The sequence below is a fragment of the Pleurodeles waltl genome, chromosome 7, assembly GCF_031143425.1.
Source record: "Pleurodeles waltl isolate 20211129_DDA chromosome 7, aPleWal1.hap1.20221129, whole genome shotgun sequence".
NCBI classification, from domain to species: Eukaryota; Metazoa; Chordata; class Amphibia; order Caudata; family Salamandridae; genus Pleurodeles; species Pleurodeles waltl.
In genome coordinates this window covers 308,981,065-308,987,705 of record NC_090446.1, presented here as the reverse complement: position 1 = coordinate 308,987,705, position 6,641 = coordinate 308,981,065, and the positions used below count along the sequence as shown (strand labels likewise).

At 44.0% G+C, this 6,641-nt stretch overlaps 1 protein-coding gene across 2 annotated transcripts in view; it reads left to right on the top strand.

Annotated features, from left to right (window-relative positions):
* The first annotated feature begins 3,814 nt into the window (after positions 1 to 3,814).
* The window catches only part of LOC138304051 (chemerin-like receptor 1), a 90,940-nt gene continuing 88,113 nt past the window's right edge, over positions 3,815 to 6,641 (top strand). The window contains exons 1-2 of one of the 2 annotated variants that reach the window (XM_069243746.1): positions 3,815 to 3,927; positions 4,031 to 4,218. The gene's annotated coding sequence lies outside the window, so the exon portion shown is untranslated. Of the gene's footprint in view, positions 3,928 to 4,030; positions 4,219 to 6,186; positions 6,305 to 6,641 lie in introns of those variants that run through there. The other variant, XM_069243747.1, reaches the window with a different exon arrangement.

Below are 6,641 nucleotides of genomic sequence, written 5' to 3'. Positions count from 1 at the left end.
TCATCAAATGGTAGCAAAATTATTAGCAAAATAAAAAACACTTTTTTTTTACAGAAACTAGGTCCTAACTATAACGATCTAGTGGCGACCGCCACTAGGTAATATATATATATATATATATATATATATATATATATATATATATATATATAATTCACCAAAAGTATTCAATGCACTCCATGAAGTTTCAATAGTGCCTATTTATTGATGCCAAAATAACAGCCACCCAAGCGTTTCAACTCCACAAGGAGTCTTGTTCACAGTGAATGAGTCCCTTTTCCCTTTTGCTATTTATACCCCATAGTGCTTCATTATTTACAATGCATTCTGGAAGGTGTAGTTTTCCAATTGAAAAACATTTTTATAATTTTCCTAATTTTAAATACATTTACTACAAATACATGAAATAAAATAAAAATGCAACACTTTTTTATGGCGCCTTCGTATTTGCAGTTTGAAATGGATTGCAAAATCCCATTTATGAATCAGATTTAATTTTACACCTTGTAAAAGGGATTTTGTACATTCAGAAAAGCCAGTTCGCATTCTAACACCCTTTGATTTTGTGAATCAGAGGATTTTAGCCTTCAGAGTTTACATTGCAGGTACTACACACATCCCACACCCAACTGTGAGGAAGGCAGGTGATTATCAAAGGCGCTGTGCATCTGAACAGCCTACCTGGAAACTTCCACACAGATTAATCGTGCAAATTACCACTGTCTGAGATCGTAAAGGTTGCATTTTCCACTGACATATGTTGCGACCTGAAGGTCGCCAGTTTAAATACCAACGTGGCAGGCTCAGCCTTTCATCCCTCTAAGGTTGGTGAATTGAGTATCATTAAGTTGGCTATTCGTAACATTATGACAGCACTTCCAAATGCCAAAACTCCATAACACCAAATGATAATGTTACACTAGTTCCCTGTTGTTTCAAGGTCTATCACAAATCGACAACCTAACTTTGATGGTTAATGCACCACCAGCAGGGATTGTGTTGCAATATAAAAGTCAACCATTGATGACTATAACTATTTGCGATGCTCTATAGTATTGACCCTTCCAATGAAGTTCCCAATGGGTTTCTATTTGCACAACAATGGCTGGCTCTTATAACTTGTTTGGAAACGTTTACAGCTCTGAGTAAAGGGGAAACACACCTGGTTAACCCCGCTCACCTCCTTGGTAGCTTGGCACAAGCAGAAAGGCTTACCAGAAGCAATGTGGGGCAAGGCAAGATATTTTGAACAACAGAGATGTTCCTTTAAAGTTTGCCAACTTCAAAGGCAAAAAGGGGTATAAATGTTGGACCCAAAACCCCTGAAAATCAGATTTCTTCAAGGATCCAAGAGGAACCTCTGCCAGGAGAAGCGCTAAGGAGAAGTGCTGCCCCTGCCTGTGGCTGTTGTTTGTTGGGATATCCTGCAGTTGCTGCTTCTGCCTGTGAAAGGGTACAAAGACTGGACTTTGTTGTGCATTCCTGCTTGAGAGGTATCTCCAAGGGCTTGGGCTGAGCTTGTCCCCTGTTCTGAAGTCGCAGGGCCATCAAAGACTTCCTCTGCCAGCAGCTGGACTCTCTGTTGAGACTCCTGCCCTGCCAAGTGGTATCCTATCCAGTCCGTGGGCCCTTTGAAGGAGAAGCTGGTGAAAAAACAAGAAAAACCCAGTGTACCGACTTCGGACGACTCTGGACTGACGCCGCTGCAGGATCCCACGCTGCGGCCTGCAACTGAAGCCGAGGTCCTTACTGGAGTGCGACGACCCTGCAGACCCGACACCACCGCTGCCTCGCTGACGTCCACAACTCCATGAAGTCTCAAAGTGTCATGTCACCGATGTCTGTGACATCCGACTTCGCCGAACAACGCCGTGACCGCCGGATATCGACTCCACCAGAAGTGAGCGGATTCAAATCTTTGCACCAACGCTGCCTCACCTCCAACGCTCCGCAGCAAGGAACCGACTTCTCTGCTCCTTCAATTCACAGCACCGGAACCGACGCCACACTGGTTCCAGCAACGCCTCGATCCCTGACTCTGTGCACCGGCTTGTTTCCTCTTTCTTACAAGGTACTATAACTGGGGGCACATGTGACTCTGTGACCAGTGCCATTAGCACCAGATTGTTGAGAACGACTCCGGCACCACACTGTGCTTTCACCAATTCAAAGCATTTGTGTTCTAAGTTCTGTGTTGAGGTTTAATCTTTTAAAAATTTATAACTTTGCTTGTGTACGTTGGATTTTTGTCACTTTGGTTTTGTTTTATTCAGATAAATATTGTCTATTTTGCTAATCTGGTGTTTAGTCATTTTGTAGTGTTTTCACTGTATTACTGTGTGTGTTTGTACAAATACTTTACACATTGCCTCAGAGTTAAGCCTTTCTTCTCATGCCAAGCTACCATGAGGGTGGGCGGGGGTTAACCGGGTGTGTTTCTCTTTTGCCCTGACTAGAGTGAGGGTCCTTGCTTGGACAGGGGGCAACCTGTCTGCCAACCAAAGACCTCATTTCTAACACACACAGAATGGGGGAAACACAGACATCCTCATGGAGTGCTTTTACAAAAAGAAATAAACAGACACTTGTGGAAGGATAAAAGGTACAAATCCGAGAGATGGTAAATAGGCTGTGTACACAGGAGGTACAAGGGCTAGATGGACTGGCTGAAACGAGGAAAACCATCAAATGGAAAGCAAACAATAAGAGTGGCAAAATAAAAAAAATAGTGGAAAGCAATGGGTGGAGTTGCTTTCCGTGTCAGCTATCAACATGCTCCAATAAGTCTTTTTCAACCAGGCAATTTTTCTGTCTGGCAGGCAGTGACCTAAAAAAGTGATGACCAGCCTAATCATAGAGGCTGCTTGAAACTGACTACTGTCCCCACACAAAAAGAGCTGTTATATCAGTGGGCACAGGAAGCGTGGGAGTGGCATCTGTCACTGCTTCTAGGAGCTACAAAGCACTGTCACTAGATACAAGAGGCATATAACCTCGCTGCTTGTGATGGTAAATGAGCATAGGAAGGCTTTTGGAGGAAGCTCATTCCTGTTTAACACAAAAAGTGAGAGAAGAGCGTAAAACAATTATTATTAAATTTGTATGCCTACAGGCAAGGTACAATAGAATACCAGAGTTCTCATCCACGTACAGAGCCCAGTTGAGTAGTACATACCTGAATATAATGTTCGTTAAAGGTGGGACATGGTACAAGTCCTGTAACAACCTGTTTACCTGGCCTCTTCAAAGGTCCTCAGGCCCTGCTCTCTCCAATCACTCAGCTCACATCTCACCCATCCTCTGCCACGAGTCACTTATTACCAGGGCCACTGGGATTATGTGACTGTGCTGCTGCAGAAATGTTCTCAGAATTATACACTTGCCATAATTTCCACATAATCCGTCAGATTTTAACAAGGCATTGTTTGTAGATCAAAGGGTTCAAAAGTTAATAAAAATGCAGCTACACGTGTTGCTGCGCAATGGAAGTCCCTTTAGCAAAGTTAGATTGGTCAACTTTCTGTTGCTTATTGCTATATTTGGGTGTTAAACGGGTACTTCTGGGTTGAAACCAAAACCCAGTGTTACCAAGTTTAAAAATGATTGAATAATTAAGTAATACTGTAACAAAATGTGCTGCATTATGCCGCATTATTTGCCTTTTGTTGCGGCATGATTTAGTCAACCATACCACATAATTTGACCCCCACCTCCCGCCGCATAATTCCAGGGGCCCTGCCTATCACCTTCCCCGCCCATAACACATTTCCTCGCTGCCACCGATTAGTAGTTCATCAGCTCACAAACACCGTCTCTCTCACAGTCACTTTGTAAACAAATGACTCCTGGTGACGCATGTGCTGGTAGGTATTCTGAGAGACAAGAACTTGGCCTACTGCTGCATCCTACCGCAACTGCTGATGGCATGTAAGTTCTCCCGGGGGCACCTCCCTAATGCACGTCTCAAGTTATCCCAGAGTTCCCATATTTCATTTTCATGGTTCCTCTCTTCATCAATCTTTTTTCACAGGATGCTTTCTGTATTCCTCCGAGATGAACAGTTGAAAAAAACACTTGAGAGGGAAAGGAGGGGCATCTCGCAAGCCCCCGGGAACCAACCAAAAGGGCGACTGCAGCTTCCCGGACTTCTTCAGCAGCGCGCAGATCGGGGTAAAGTGAGAAGCTGAGGCAGGAGCTTGCGAACGCATCGACCATCAGGTAAGAGCAATTACAAGGCAAGATCTGAGGGGGATTGTTTGCCACAGACTTCCCCAAAGTAATTATCTGCCCGAAGGAGCCGAGTTTGCGGACAATAGTCGTGATGCCGCGTTGGAAACCTTATTTTATCCTTTATTTTCCGAGCAGTTTTAAATAGCTCGAACTGAACCCGAAGCTATTGAAGCGCTTTAAAGGAACACCAGTTCTTTTAGTTAATGTCACATTCATTTTTTAGGCACAAGGGGTTCAGATTGTTTCCCCAGAATCACAGGATGTTAAGCTGATGCCGAGACTTAAAGCTGTCTCTCCAGTTCCAAAGTCCTAGCTCGAAGAGATGGAGTGGTCGCAGCTGACAAAGGTGGAGACCTGAAGCAATGGGGAGCTGAATTTATGTTGTTATACGACCAGAGACTATACAATTCTGTTCCCAAAACAGGCAGTGGCGAAAAGCAGCGTATTTCTATTTTGAGTCGTCTGGACAGTTCATACTTTTAAAATGAAAGTCGTCCCAGCTTCCTCCCTGGTGGAGGCGACATATGATGAGGGCGAGCTTGGACCTGCAGATATGCTGGCAATATTCATGCTCTGCTTTTTTTTTTCCCCCACAACGGGACACTTAGCCCACATATCTTAGTTTTCCTCGTTGTTTCCTCTTTCTAAGTGTGCTACATTCTGCACCACATTTTGAAAGAGGAAAATGCATCTGAGGATTGTTTTTGTGCAGGAAGGTGCCCCTTCCTGCACAAAAACAATCCTGCATGTAACGCAGGTACCCTTGCCCCATGGTGCAAAGGTGCCTGCGTTGGGGCAAAGGAGACCATTGTATGCCAGTCCAAGGAACGGACAGGAATGCGCCATATCATGTTAAATAAGACACATTCCTGCCCTTTCATGCAACACAGCAAGGTTTCTTGCTGAATGGCGCTGCACGAAATAGTGGTAAATCTGACCCTATGGGGATTATTTACAAGCCCCTAGCGCCACCTGAACGTCACACACAGCAACTCTCCTGTGGCGTTCTGGCAATTCTCACATTGGCTTAATGCTGCTTTGTAAAAATAGGACCCTGACACAGTTTTCTGTGGCAGAGGGGTGTGCAATGGGTGTTGCTGCGGGCATTTCCACGCAACACCCATTGCTTTTGACACTGCCACAGATTTACAAGAAACTGTAAATCTGAGGCATCGCCAAAAACGAATGGTGCACCCAGGAGAAGTACTTTTATGTCTCCTTGTTTTTGCTTTTTCTATCATTAAATAACGACAATTTGCTACTTCCATGTGTGCTGCATTCTGCACCATTATTGATGGCATTCCTGCGCATAAAAAATAATTCCCTGCAACATAGGCACCCTTGCACTGTGATACAAGGGTACCTGCGTTGGCTCCTGGCAGCTAATTTTAGCGCCAGCTCAGGGGGAGAAGACAGAAATGCGCTGTATCTTTTAGATATTTTCTGCCCTTTCCTGGTGGTGGAGGGCAATGCAGCAAGACACTTGCTGTGCCGTCCTGGGACACAGGAGTTTGTAACTAAGCTCCTTAGTTTGCAGTTAAGGATTCGCTGTCTACTTTGTTCTCTTTACTTCTTTTAATGCTGTGTTATATTATGGTGTTCATATTTGCAGAGACCATGCCTCCTATTGGAATATGGTCCTGAGTGTAAACATGGGGGCCCAAAATAATAAGTCGAAATGAGCCCCTTCTCACATGAATACTATTTCGGATAACAATATGCACTTGGAAGCCAATTCACAGAAAACATTTTTGAGTATTGGCTATAATACTAAAGGAGTACTCTTTTACATAGTCTTATATTGCACAAAAGCAAGTAAGAGTACATAAAAGAGTACTACAGAAGTACTACTTGTATCACTCCAAAATCCCTTTGTGGCTAGACCCTCTCTTGTTCAGCGCCAGGATGCCCCCTCAGAGTGAACATGAGCACTGCATTTTCTGTTATGTTTATCTTCAACCGGCCTGCATTCCACACATGCTTTATTTAGTGCTCGTGATAGATTAGGATCAGCTTCAGGCGGGCAAGCACTACTTTGTGGCAACTACGCTGTGCAGCCGAGGAGAGCAGGGTGGTAAGTGTGTGGCAATCTCCTAGTAAACGCGGGGCTCACTGTTGTGCTTGCACGACCACATCTTGTTGCTTACTTAGTTGCGCCTCGATCGGTAACAAGATTTCATACTGCCCTGTCACTTTGTGGTAAAAAATGCCCACTTTTATAAACTCAATAGTTTACTCTAGAACTATTCACAAAAGAGTAGTAAATCTGCACCCTTAGTTTTCTGCATCCACGAAGCGGCAGGTTTCATATTTTTTAGAATTCACAAATTCTTCTTGAAGTATGCGTACAATGCTGCACAAGGCACAGGTTTCAATGCGCACTTTTGGGAATGTCGTGCTTATTTAAAAGA